The following is a 15222-nucleotide window of genomic DNA, read 5'->3' on the forward strand; positions in this document are numbered from 1 at the left end:
ACAGATAATCCAATTCGATCATATAATTACCAATATCAATACTTTGATCAAACTCTAAATGTATGTGTATATAAAGCAAATTGTTTACTTGGGTATGTTATTGTTTGTATGTGTTTGATCTCTCTCTCTCTCTCTCTCTCTCTCTCTCTCTCTCTCTCTCTCCTCTCTCTCTCTCTCTCTCTCTCTCTCTCTATATATATATATATATATATATATATATATATATATATATATATATATATATATATATATATATATATATATATATATATACACACACACACATATATATACACACACATATATATATATATATATATATATATATATATATATATATATATATATATATATATATATATATATATATATACATATATACATATATATATACACTTGTATATTTATATTTCATTTTATTTTTATTACTTTTCATACAGTTTATTTTATGTCCTTATATCCTTTCCTCACTGGGCTATCTTTCCCTGTTGTAGCCCTTGGACTCAAAGCATTCTGTTTTTCCAACTAGGGTTGTAGCTTACCAAGTAATAATAATAATAATAATAATAATAATAATAATAATAATAATAATAATAATAATAATAATATCTGTTCATTTATGCATGATCATGCTTGTGCACGCTTGTGAATAAATGCACGTGCTTGTGACTCCAAAGGCACGAATACCCTGACATGAACTCGGCAAGGCAAAGAACATTGCTCTTGAAGCCATGCAGATAAGGCCAGGCAAGGCCAATTCTTGTGGCGATGACAGCTTGCTTCCTTTCCAAGCAGCCACGACCTCCTGGATATAATTAAACGAGTTAAATTGTACCTCCCTGAAACCGGCATTTCCCTTCTGTACAGGGTCACCAAACACCCCTCCCCCCTCCAACCACCATCACCCATACGTAAAAGTCACAATCCCCAGCCCCTCATGAGTAAAGGACATAATCCCCAGCCTCTCTTACGTAAAGGTCACAATCCCCAGTCCCTCATACGAAAAGGATACAATCCCCAGCCCCTCATGAGTAAAGGACATAATCCCCAGCCTCTCTTACGTAGAGGTCACAATCTCCAGCCCCTCATACGAAAAGGATACAATCCCCAGCCCCTCATGAGTAAAGGACATAATCCCCAGCCTCTCTTACGTAAAGGTCACAATCCCCAGCCCCTCATACGAAAAGGATACAATCCACAGCCCCTCATGAGTAAAGGACATAATCCCCAGCCCCTCTTATGTAAAGGTCACAATCCCCAGCCCCTCATACGAAAAGGATACAATCCCCAGCCCCTCATGAGTAAAGGACATAATCCCCAGCCTCTCTTACGTAAAGGTCACAATCCCCAGCCCATCATACGAAAAGGATACAATCCCCAGCCCCTCATGAGTAAAGGACATAATCCCCAGCCCCTCTTATGTAAAGGTCACAATCCCCAGCCCCTCATACGAAAAGGATATTATCCCCAGCCCCTCATGAGTAAAGGACATAATCCCCAGCCCCTCTTATGTAAAGGTCACAATCCCCAGCCCCTAATACGAAAAGGATACAATCCCCAGCCCCTCATGAGTAAAGGACATAATCCCCAGCCCCTCTTACGTAAAGGTCACAATCCCCAGCCCCTCATACGAAAAGGATACAATCCCCAGCCCCTCATGGGTAAAGGACATAATCCCCAGCCCCTCTTACGTAAAGGTCACAATCCCCAGCCCCTCATACGAAAAGGATACAATCCCCAGCCCCTCATGAGTAAAGGACATAATCCCCAGCCCCTCTTACGTAAAGGTCACAATCCCCAGCCCCTCATACGAAAATGATACAATCCCCACCCCCTCATGAGTAAAGGACATAATCCCCAGCCCCTCTTACGTAAAGGTCACAATCCCCAGCCCATCATACGAAAAGGATACAATCCCCAGCCCCTCATGAGTAAAGGACATAATCCTCAGCCCCTCTTACGTAAAGGTCGCAATCCCCAGCCCCTCATACGAAAAGGATACAATCCCCAGCCCCTCATTAGTAAAGGACATAATCCCCAGCCCCTCTTATGTAAAGGTCACGATCCCCAGCCCCTCATACGAAAAGGATACAATCCCCAGCCCCTCATACGAAAAGGATACAATCCCCAGCCCCTCATACGAAAAGGATACAATCCCCAGCCCCTCATGAGTAAAGGACATAATCCCCAGCCCCTCTTACGTAAAGGTCACAATCCCCAGCCCCTCATACGAAAATGATACAATCCCCACCCCCTCATGAGTAAAGGACATAATCCCCAGCCCCTCTTACGTAAAGGTCACAATCCCCAGCCCCATCATACGAAAAGGATACAATCCCCAGCCCCTCATGAGTAAATGACATAATCCTCAGCCCCTCTTACGTAAAGGTCGCAATCCCCAGCCCCTCATACGAAAAGGATACAATCCCCAGCCCCTCATTAGTAAAGGACATAATCCCCAGCCCCTCTTATGTAAAGGTCACGATCCCCAGCCCCTCATACGAAAAGGATACAATCCCCAGCCCCTCATACGAAAAGGATACAATCCCCAGCCCCTCATACGAAAAGGATACAATCCCCAGCCCCTCATGAGTAAAGGACATAATCCCCAGCCCCTCATACGTAAAGGTCACAATCCTCAGCTCCTCATACGAAAAGGATACAATCCCCTGCCCCTCATGAGTAAAGGACATAATCCCAAGCCCCTCTTACGTAAAGGTCACAATCCCCAGCCCCTCATACGAAAAGGATACAATCCCCAGCCCCTCATGAGTAAAGGACATAATCCCCAGCCCCTCATGAGTAAAGGACATAATCCCCAGCCCCTCATAAGTGAAGGATATAATCCCCAGCCCCTCTTACGTAAAGGTCACAATCCCCAGCCCCTCATGAGTAAAGGACATAATCCCCAGCCCCTCTTACGTAAAGGTCACAATCCCCAGCCCCTCATACGAAAAGGATACAATCCCCAGCCCCTCATGAGTAAAGGACATAATCCCCAGCCCCTCTTACGTAAAGGTCACAATCCCCAGCCCCTCATACAAAAAGGATACGATCCCCAGCCCCTCATGAGTATAGGACATAATCCCCAGCCCCTCTTACGTAAAGGTCACAATCCCCAGCCCCTCATACGAAAAGGATACAATCCCCAGCCCCTCATGAGTAAAGGACATAATCCCCAGCCCCTCTTATGTAAAGGTCACAATCCCCAGCCCCTCATACGAAAAGGATACAATCCCCAGCCCCTCATGAGTAAAGGACATAATCCCCAGCCCCTCTTACGTAAAGGTCACAATCCCCAGCCCCTCATACGAAAAGGATACAATCCCCAGCCCCTCATGAGTAAAGGACATAATCCCCAGCCCCTCTTACGTAAAGGTCACAATCCCCAGCCCCTCATACGAAAAAGATACAATCCCCAGCCCCTCATGAGTAAAGGATATAATCCCCAGCCCCTCTTACGTAAAGGTCACAATCCCAGCCCCTCATACAAAAGGATACAATCCCCAGCCCCTCATGAGTAAAGGACATAATCCCCAGCCCCTCTTACGTAAAGGTCATAATCCCCAGCCCCTCATACAAAAAGGTTACAATCCCCAGCCCCTCATGAGTAAAAGAATAAATCCCCAGCCTCTCTTACGTAAAGGTCACAATCCCCAGCCCCTCATACGAAAAGGATACAATCCCCAGCCCCTCATGAGTAAAGGACATAATCCACAGCCCCTCTTACGTAAAGGTCACAACCCCCAGCCCCTCATACGAAAAGGATACAATCCCCAGCCCCTCATGAGTAAAGGACATAATCCCCAGCCCCTCTTACGTAAAGGTCACAATCCCCAGCCCCTCATACGTAAAGATCACAATCCCCAGCCCCTCATGAGTAAAGGACATAATCCACAGCCCCTCTTACGTAAAGGTCACAATCCCCAGCCCCTCATACGAAAAGGATACAATCCCCAGCCCCTCATGAGTAAAGGACATAATCCCCAGCCCCTCTTACGTAAAGGTCACAATCCCCAGCCCCTCATACGTAAAGATCACAATCCCCAGCCCCTCATGAGTAAAAGACATAATCCCCAGCCCCTCTTACGTAAAGGTCACAATCCCCAGCCCCTCATGAGTAAAGGACATAATCCCCAGCCCCTCTTACGTAAAGGTCACAATCCCCAGCCCCTCATGAGTAAAGGACATAATCCCCAGCCCCTCTTACGTAAAGGTCACAATTCCCAGCCCCTCATACGAGAAGGATACAATCCCCAGCCCCTCATGAGTAAAGGACATAATCCCCAGCCCCTCTTACGTAAAGGTCACAATCCCAGGCCCCTCATGAGTAAAGGACATAATCCCCAGCCCCTCTTACGTAAAGGTCACAATCCCCAGCCCCTCATACGAAAATGATACAATCCCCAGCCCCTCATGAGTAAAGGACATAATCCCCAGCCCCTCTTACGTAGAGGTCATAATCCCCAGCCCCTCATGAGTAAAAGACATAATCCCCAGCCCCTCTTAGGTAAAGGTCACAATCCCCAGCCCCTCATACGAAAAGGATACAATCCCCAGCCCCTCATACGAAAAGGATACAATCCCCAGCCCCTCATACGAAAAGGATACAATCCCCAGCCCCTCATTAGTAAAGGACATAATCCCCAGCCCCTCTTACGTAGAGGTCATAATCCCCAGCCCCTCATGAGTAAAAGACATAATCCCCAGCCCCTCTTAGGTAAAGGTCACAATCCCCAGCCCCTCATACGAAAAGGATACAATCCCCAGCCCCTCATACGAAAAGGATACAATCCCCAGCCCCTCATACGAAAATGATACAATCCCCAGCCCCTCATGAGTAAAGGACATAATCCCCAGCCCCTCTTACGTAGAGGTCATAATCCCCAGCCCCTCATGAGTAAAGGACATAATCCCCAGCCCCTCATGAGTAAAGGACATAATCCCCAGCCCCTCATGAGTGAAGGATATAATCCCCAGCCCCTCTTACGTAAAGGTCACAATCCCCAGCCCCTCATGAGTAAAGGACATAATCCCCAGCCCCTCTTACGTAAAGGTCACAATCCCCAGCCCCTCATACGAAAAGGATACAATCCCCAGCCCCTCATGAGTAAACGACATAATCCCCAGCCCCTCTTACGTAAAGGTCAAAATCCCCAGCCCCTCATACAAAAAGGATACAATCCCCAGCCCCTCATGAGTATAGGACATAATCCCCAGCCCCTCTTACGTAAAGGTCACAATCCCCAGCCCCTCATACGAAAAGGATACAATCCCCAGCCCCTCATGAGTAAAGGACATAATCCCCAGCCCCTCTTACGTAAAGGTCACAGTCCCCAGCCCCTCATACGAAAAGGAAACAATCCCCAGCCCCTCATGAGTAAAGGATATAATCCCCAGCCCCTCTTACGTAAAGGTCACAATCCAAGCCCCTCAAACAAAAGGATACAATCCCCAGCCCCTCATGAGTAAAGGACATAATCCCCAGCCCCTCTTACGTAAAGGTCATAATCCCCAGCCCTCATACAAAAAGGTTACAATCCCCAGCCCCTCATGAGTAAAAGAATAAATCCCCAGCCTCTCTTACGTAAAGGTCACAATCCCCAGCCCCTCATACGAAAAGGATACAATCCCCAGCCCCTCATGAGTAAAGGACATAATCCACAGCCCCTCTTACGTAAAGGTCACAATCCCCAGCCCCTCATACGAAAAGGATACAATCCCCAGCCCCTCATGAGTAAAGGACATAATCCCCAGCCCCTCTTACGTAAAGGTCACAATCCCCAGCCCCTCATACGTAAAGATCACAATCCCCAGCCCCTCATGAGTAAAGGACATAATCCACAGCCCCTCTTACGTAAAGGTCACAATCCCCAGCCCCATCATACGAAAAGGATACAATCCCCAGCCCCTCATGAGTAAAGGACATAATCCCCAGCCCCTCTTACGTAAAGGTCACAATCCCCAGCCCCTCATACGTAAAGATCACAATCCCCAGCCCCTCATGAGTAAAGGACATAATCCCCAGCCCCTCTTACGTAAATGTCACAATCCCCAGCCCCTCATGAGTAAAGGACATAATCCCCAGCCCCTCTTACGTAAAGGTCACAATCCCCAGCCCCTCATGAGTAAAGGACATAATCCCCAGCCCCTCTTACGTAAAGGTCACAATCCCCAGCCCCTCATACGAAAATGATACAATCCCCAGCCCCTCATGAGTAAAGAACATAATCCCCAGCCCCTCTTACGTAAAGGTCATAATCCCCAGCCCCTCATGAGTAAAAGACATAATCCCCAGCCCCTCTTAGGTAAAGGTCACAATCCCAGCCCCTCATACGAAAATGATACAATCCCCAGCCCCTCATGAGTAAAGGACATAATCCCCAGCCCCTCTTACGTAAAGGTCATAATCCCCAGCCCCTCATGAGTAAAAGACATAATCCCTAGCCCCTCTTAGGTAAAGGTCACAATCCCCAGCCCCTCATGAGTAAAGGACATAATCCCCAGCCCTTCTTACGTAAAGGTCACAATCCCCAGCCCCTCATGAGTAAAAGACATAATCCCCAGCCCCTCTTAGGTAAAGGTCACAATCCCAGCCCCTCATACGAAAATGATACAATCCCCAGCCCCTCATGAGTAAAGGACATAATCCCCAGCCCCTCTTACGTAAAGGTCACAATCCCCAGCCCCTCATACGAAAAGGATACAATCCCCACCCCCTCATGAGTAAAGGACATAATCCCCAGCCCCTCTTACGTTAAGGTCACAATCCCCAGCCCCTCATGAGTAAAAGACATAATCCCCAGCCCCTCTTAGGTAAAGGTCACAATCCCAGCCCCTCATACGAAAATGATACAATCCCCAGCCCCTCATGAGTAAAGGACATAATCCCCAGCCCCTCTTACGTTAAGGTCTCAATCCCCAGCCCCTCATGAGTAAAAGACATAATCCCCAGCCCCTCTTAGGTAAAGGTCACAAACCCAGCCCCTCATACGAAAATGATACAATCCCCAGCCCCTCATGAGTAAAGGACATAATCCCCAGCCCCTCTTACGTAAAGGTCATAATCCCCAGCCCCTCATGAGTAAAAGACATAATCCCCAGCCCCTCTTAGGTAAAGGTCACAATCCCCAGCCCCTCATGAGTAAAGGACATAATCCCCAGCCCCTCTTACGTAAAGGTCACAATCCCCAGCCCCTCATGAGTAAAAGACATAATCCCCAGCCCCTCTTAGGTAAAGGTCACAATCCCAGCCCCTCATACGAAAATGATACAATCCCCAGCCCTCATGAGTAAAGGACATAATCCCCAGCCCCTCTTACGTAAAGGTCACAATCCCCAGCCCCTCATGAGTAAAAGACATAATCCCCAGCCCCTCTTAGGTAAAGGTCACAAACCCAGCCCCTCATACGAAAATGATACAATCCCCAGCCCCTCATGAGTAAAGGACATAATCCCCAGCCCCTCTTACGTAAAGGTCATAATCCCCAGCCCCTCATGAGTAAAAGACATAATCCCCAGCCCCTCTTAGGTAAAGGTCACAATCCCCAGCCCCTCATGAGTAAAGGACATAATCCCCAGCCCCTCTTACGTAAAGGTCACAATCCCCAGCCCCTCATGAGTAAAAGACATAATCCCCAGCCCCTCTTAGGTAAAGGTCACAATCCCAGCCCCTCATACGAAAATGATACAATCCCCAGCCCCTCATGAGTAAAGGACATAATCCCCAGCCCCTCTTACGTAAAGGTCACAATCCCCAGCCCCTCATACGAAAAGGATACAATCCCCACCCCCTCATGAGTAAAGGACATAATCCCCAGCCCCTCTTACGTTAAGGTCACAATCCCCAGCCCCTCATGAGTAAAAGACATAATCCCCAGCCCCTCTTAGGTAAAGGTCACAATCCCAGCCCCTCATACGAAAATGATACAATCCCCAGCCCCTCATGAGTAAAGGACATAATCCCCAGCCCCTCTTACGTAAGGTCTCAATCCCCAGCCCCTCATGAGTAAAAGACATAATCCCCAGCCCCTCTTAGGTAAAGGTCACAAACCCAGCCCCTCATACGAAAATGATACAATCCCCAGCCCCTCATGAGTAAAGGACATAATCCCCAGCCCCTCTTACGTAAAGGTCATAATCCCCAGCCCCTCATGAGTAAAAGACATAATCCCCAGCCCCTCTTAGGTAAAGGTCACAATCCCCAGCCCCTCATGAGTAAAGGACATAATCCCAAGCCCCTCTTACGTAAAGGTCACAATCCCCAGCCCCTCATACGAAAAGGATACAATCCCCAGCCCCTCATGAGTAAAGGACATAATCCCCAGCCCCTCATGAGTAAAGGACATAATCCCCAGCCCCTCATGAGTGAAGGATATAATCCCAAGCCCCTCTTACGTAAAGGTCACAATCCCCAGCCCCTCATGAGTAAAGGACATAATCCCCAGCCCCTCTTACGTAAAGGTCACAATCCCCAGCCCCTCATACGAAAAGGATACAATCCCCAGCCCCTCATGAGTAAAGGACATAATCCCCAGCCCCTCTTACGTAAAGGTCACAATCCCCAGCCCCTCATACAAAAAGGATACGATCCCCAGCCCCTCATGAGTATAGGACATAATCCCCAGCCCCTCTTACGTAAAGGTCACAATCCCCAGCCCCTCATACGAAAAGGATACAATCCCCAGCCCCTCATGAGTAAAGGACATAATCCCCAGCCCCTCTTATGTAAAGGTGACAATCCCCAGCCCCTCATACGAAAAGGATACAATCCCCAGCCCCTCATGAGTAAAGGACATAATCCCCAGCCCCTCTTACGTAAAGGTCACAATCCCCAGCCCCTCATACGAAAAGGATACAATCCCCAGCCCCTCATGAGTAAAGGACATAATCCCCAGCCCCTCTTACGTAAAGGTCACAATCCCCAGCCCCTCATACGAAAAAGATACAATCCCCAGCCCCTCATGAGTAAAGGATATAATCCCCAGCCCCTCTTACGTAAAGGTCACAATCCCAGCCCCTCATACAAAAGGATACAATCCCCAGCCCCTCATGAGTAAAGGACATTATCCCCAGCCCCTCTTACGTAAAGGTCATAATCCCCAGCCCCTCATACAAAAAGGTTACAATCCCCAGCCCCTCATGAGTAAAAGAATAAATCCCCAGCCTCTCTTACGTAAAGGTCACAATCCCCAGCCCCTCATACGAAAAGGATACAATCCCCAGCCCCTCATGAGTAAAGGACATAATCCACAGCCCCTCTTACGTAAAGGTCACAACCCCCAGCCCCTCATACGAAAAGGATACAATCCCCAGCCCCTCATGAGTAAAGGACATAATCCCCAGCCCCTCTTACGTAAAGGTCACAATCCCCAGCCCCTCATACGTAAAGATCACAATCCCCAGCCCCTCATGAGTAAAGGACATAATCCACAGCCCCTCTTACGTAAACGTCACAATCCCCAGCCCCTCATACGAAAAGGATACAATCCCCAGCCCCTCATGAGTAAAGGACATAATCCCCAGCCCCTCTTACGTAAAGGTCACAATCCCCAGCCCCTCATACGTAAAGATCACAATCCCCAGCCCCTCATGAGTAAAAGACATAATCCCCAGCCCCTCTTACGTAAAGGTCACAATCCCCAGCCCCTCATGAGTAAAGGACATAATCCCCAGCCCCTCTTACGTAAAGGTCACAATCCCCAGCCCCTCATGAGTAAAGGACATAATCCCCAGCCCCTCTTACGTAAAGGTCACAATTCCCAGCCCCTCATACGAGAAGGATACAATCCCCAGCCCCTCATGAGTAAAGGACATAATCCCCAGCCCCTCTTACGTAAAGGTCACAATCCCAGGCCCCTCATGAGTAAAGGACATAATCCCCAGCCCCTCTTACGTAAAGGTCACAATCCCCAGCCCCTCATACGAAAATGATACAATCCCCAGCCCCTCATGAGTAAAGGACATAATCCCCAGCCCCTCTTACGTAGAGGTCATAATCCCCAGCCCCTCATGAGTAAAAGACATAATCCCCAGCCCCTCTTAGGTAAAGGTCACAATCCCCAGCCCCTCATACGAAAAGGATACAATCCCCAGCCCCTCATACGAAAAGGATACAATCCCCAGCCCCTCATACGAAAAGGATACAATCCCCAGCCCCTCATTAGTAAAGGACATAATCCCCAGCCCCTCTTACGTAGAGGTCATAATCCCCAGCCCCTCATGAGTAAAAGACATAATCCCCGGCCCCTCTTAGGTAAAGGTCACAATCCCCAGCCCCTCATACGAAAAGGATACAATCCCCAGCCCCTCATACGAAAAGGATACAATCCCCAGCCCCTCATACGAAAATGATAAAATCCCCAGCCCCTCATGAGTAAAGGACATAATCCCCAGCCCCTCTTACGTAGAGGTCATAATCCCCAGCCCCTCATGAGTAAAGGACATAATCCCCAGCCCCTCATGAGTAAAGGACATAATCCCCAGCCCCTCATGAGTGAAGGATATAATCCCCAGCCCCTCTTACGTAAAGGTCACAATCCCCAGCCCCTCATGAGTAAAGGACATAATCCCCAGCCCCTCTTACGTAAAGGTCACAATCCCCAGCCCCTCATACGAAAAGGATACAATCCCCAGCCCCTCATGAGTAAACGACATAATCCCCAGCCCCTCTTACGTAAAGGTCAAAATCCCCAGCCCCTCATACAAAAAGGATACAATCCCCAGCCCCTCATGAGTATAGGACATAATCCCCAGCCCCTCTTACGTAAAGGTCACAATCCCCAGCCCCTCATACGAAAAGGATACAATCCCCAGCCCCTCATGAGTAAAGGACATAATCCCCAGCCCCTCTTACGTAAAGGTCACAATCCCCAGCCCCTCATACGAAAAGGAAACAATCCCCAGCCCCTCATGAGTAAAGGATATAATCCCCAGCCCCTCTTACGTAAAGGTCACAATCCAAGCCCCTCAAACAAAAGGATACAATCCCCAGCCCCTCATGAGTAAAGGACATAATCCCCAGCCCCTCTTACGTAAAGGTCATAATCCCCAGCCCCTCATACAAAAAGGTTACAATCCCCAGCCCCTCATGAGTAAAAGAATAAATCCCCAGCCTCTCTTACGTAAAGGTCACAATCCCCAGCCCCTCATACGAAAAGGATACAATCCCCAGCCCCTCATGAGTAAAGGACATAATCCACAGCCCCTCTTACGTAAAGGTCACAATCCCCAGCCCCTCATACGAAAAGGATACAATCCCCAGCCCCTCATGAGTAAAGGACATAATCCCCAGCCCCTCTTACGTAAAGGTCACAATCCCCAGCCCCTCATACGTAAAGATCACAATCCCCAGCCCCTCATGAGTAAAGGACATAATCCACAGCCCCTCTTACGTAAAGGTCACAATCCCCAGCCCATCATACGAAAAGGATACAATCCCCAGCCCCTCATGAGTAAAGGACATAATCCCCAGCCCCTCTTACGTAAAGGTCACAATCCCCAGCCCCTCATACGTAAAGATCACAATCCCCAGCCCCTCAAGAGTAAAGGACATAATCCCCAGCCCCTCTTACGTAAAGGTCACAATCCCCAGCCCCTCATGAGTAAAGGACATAATCCCCAGCCCCTCTTACGTAAAGGTCACAATCCCCAGCCCCTCATGAGTAAAGGACATAATCCCCAGCCCCTCTTACGTAAAGGTCACAATCCCCAGCCCCTCATACGAAAATGATACAATCCCCAGCCCCTCATGAGTAAAGAACATAATCCCCAGCCCCTCTTACGTAAAGGTCATAATCCCCAGCCCCTCATGAGTAAAAGACATAATCCCCAGCCCCTCTTAGGTAAAGGTCACAATCCCAGCCCCTCATACGAAAATGATACAATCCCCAGCCCCTCATGAGTAAAGGACATAATCCCCAGCCCCTCTTACGTAAAGGTCATAATCCCCAGCCCCTCATGAGTAAAAGACATAATCCCTAGCCCCTCTTAGGTAAAGGTCACAATCCCCAGCCCCTCATGAGTAAAGGACATAATCCCCAGCCCTTCTTACGTAAAGGTCACAATCCCCAGCCCCTCATGAGTAAAAGACATAATCCCCAGCCCCTCTTAGGTAAAGGTCACAATCCCAGCCCCTCATACGAAAATGATACAATCCCCAGCCCCTCATGAGTAAAGGACATAATCCCCAGCCCCTCTTACGTAAAGGTCACAATCCCCAGCCCCTCATACGAAAAGGATACAATCCCCAGCCCCTCATGAGTAAAGGACATAATCCCCAGCCCCTCTTACGTTAAGGTCTCAATCCCCAGCCCCTCATGAGTAAAAGACATAATCCCCAGCCCCTCTTAGGTAAAGGTCAAAAACCCAGCCCCTCATACGAAAATGATACAATCCCCAGCCCCTCATGAGTAAAGGACATAATCCCCAGCCCCTCTTACGTAAAGGTCATAATCCCCAGCCCCTCATGAGTAAAAGACATAATCCCCAGCCCCTCTTAGGTAAAGGTCACAATCCCCAGCCCCTCATGAGTAAAGGACATAATCCCCAGCCCCTCTTACGTAAAGGTCACAATCCCCAGCCCCTCATGAGTAAAAGACATAATCCCCAGCCCCTCTTAGGTAAAGGTCACAATCCCAGCCCCTCATACGAAAATGATACAATCCCCAGCCCCTCATGAGTAAAGGACATAATCCCCAGCCCCTCTTACGTAAAGGTCACAATCCCCAGCCCCTCATGAGTAAAAGACATAATCCCCAGCCCCTCTTAGGTAAAGGTCACAAACCCAGCCCCTCATACGAAAATGATACAATCCCCAGCCCCTCATGAGTAAAGGACATAATCCCCAGCCCCTCTTACGTAAAGGTCATAATCCCCAGCCCCTCATGAGTAAAAGACATAATCCCCAGCCCCTCTTAGGTAAAGGTCACAATCCCCAGCCCCTCATGAGTAAAGGACATAATCCCCAGCCCCTCTTACGTAAAGGTCACAATCCCCAGCCCCTCATGAGTAAAAGACATAATCCCCAGCCCCTCTTAGGTAAAGGTCACAATCCCAGCCCCTCATACGAAAATGATACAATCCCCAGCCCCTCATGAGTAAAGGACATAATCCCCAGCCCCTCTTACGTAAAGGTCACAATCCCCAGCCCCTCATACGAAAAGGATACAATCCCCACCCCCTCATGAGTAAAGGACATAATCCCCAGCCCCTCTTACGTTAAGGTCACAATCCCCAGCCCCTCATGAGTAAAAGACATAATCCCCAGCCCCTCTTAGGTAAAGGTCACAATCCCAGCCCCTCATACGAAAATGATACAATCCCCAGCCCCTCATGAGTAAAGGACATAATCCCCAGCCCCTCTTACGTTAAGGTCTCAATCCCCAGCCCCTCATGAGTAAAAGACATAATCCCCAGCCCCTCTTAGGTAAAGGTCACAAACCCAGCCCCTCATACGAAAATGATACAATCCCCAGCCCCTCATGAGTAAAGGACATAATCCCCAGCCCCTCTTACGTAAAGGTCATAATCCCCAGCCCCTCATGAGTAAAAGACATAATCCCCAGCCCCTCTTAGGTAAAGGTCACAATCCCCAGCCACTCATGAGTAAAGGACATAATCCCCAGCCCCTCTTACGTAAAGGTCACAATCCCCAGCCCCTCATGAGTAAAAGACATAATCCCCAGCCCCTCTTAGGTAAAGGTCACAATCCCAGCCCGTCATACGAAAATGATACAATCCCCCTCATGAGTAAAGGACATAATCCCCAGCCCCTCTTACGTTAAGGTCACAATCCCCAGCCCCTCATGAGTAAAAGACATAATCCCCAGCCCCTCTTAGGTAAAGGTCACAATCCCAGCCCCTCATACGAAAATGATACAATCCCCAGCCCCTCATGAGTAAAGGACATAATCCCCAGCCCCTCTTACGTTAAGGTCTCAATCCCCAGCCCCTCATGAGTAAAAGACATAATCCCCAGCCCCTCTTAGGTAAAGGTCACAAACCCAGCCCCTCATACGAAAATGATACAATCCCCAGCCCCTCATGAGTAAAGGACATAATCCCCAGCCCCTCTTACGTAAAGGTCATAATCCCCAGCCCCTCATGAGTAAAAGACATAATCCCCAGCCCCTCTTAGGTAAAGGTCACAATCCCCAGCCACTCATGAGTAAAGGACATAATCCCCAGCCCCTCTTACGTAAAGGTCACAATCCCCAGCCCCTCATGAGTAAAAGACATAATCCCCAGCCCCTCTTAGGTAAAGGTCACAATCCCAGCCCGTCATACGAAAATGATACAATCCCCAGCCCCTCATGAGTAAAGGACATAATCCCCAGCCCCTCTTACGTAAAGGTCACAATCCCCAGCCCCTCATGAGTAAAAGACATAATCCCCAGCCCCTCTTAGGTAAAGGTCACAAACCCAGCCCCTCATACGAAAATGATACAATCCCCAGCCCCTCATGAGTAAAGGACATAATCCCCAGCCCCTCTTACGTAAAGGTCATAATCCCCAGCCCCTCATGAGTAAAAGACATAATCCCCAGCCCCTCTTAGGTAAAGGTCACAATCCCCAGCCCCTCATGAGTAAAGGACATAATCCCCAGCCCCTCTTACGTAAAGGTCACAATCCCCAGCCCCTCATGAGTAAAAGACATAATCCCCAGCCCCTCTTAGGTAAAGGTCACAATCCCAGCCCCTCATACGAAAATGATACAATCCCCAGCCCCTCATGAGTAAAGGACATAATCCCCAGCCCCTCTTACGTAAAGGTCACAATCCCCAGCCCCTCATGAGTAAAAGACATAATCCCCAGCCCCTCTTAGGTAAAGGTCACAATCCCAGCCCCTCATACAAAAAGGATAAAATCCCCAGCCCGTCATGAGTAAAGGACATAATCCCCAGCCCCTCTTACGTAAAGGTCACAATCAACAGGCCCTCATACGTAAAGATCACAATCCCCAGCCCCTCATGAGTAAAGGACATAATCCATAGCCCCTCTTACGTAAAGGTCACAATCCCCAGCCCCTCATACGAAAAGGATACAATCCCCAGCCCCTCATGAGTAAAGGACATAATCCCCAGCCCCTCTTACGTAAAGGTCACAATCCCCAGCCCCTCATACGAAAATGATACAATCCCCAGCCCCTCATGAGTAAAGGACATAATCCCCAGCCCCTCTTACGTAAAGGTCACAATCCCCAGCTCCTCATACGAAAAGGAT

At 48.8% G+C, this 15222-nt stretch overlaps 1 protein-coding gene across 1 annotated transcript in view; it reads right to left on the reverse strand.

Annotated features, from left to right (window-relative positions):
* Nucleotides 1-15222, reverse strand: part of LOC137622201 (palmitoyl-protein thioesterase ABHD10, mitochondrial-like) — a 242880-nt gene that overhangs the window by 149166 nt on the left and 78492 nt on the right. The gene's annotated exons all lie outside the window — the stretch shown is intronic.

This window comes from Palaemon carinicauda, chromosome 29 (assembly GCF_036898095.1).
Source record: "Palaemon carinicauda isolate YSFRI2023 chromosome 29, ASM3689809v2, whole genome shotgun sequence".
NCBI lineage: Eukaryota > Metazoa > Arthropoda > Malacostraca > Decapoda > Palaemonidae > Palaemon > Palaemon carinicauda.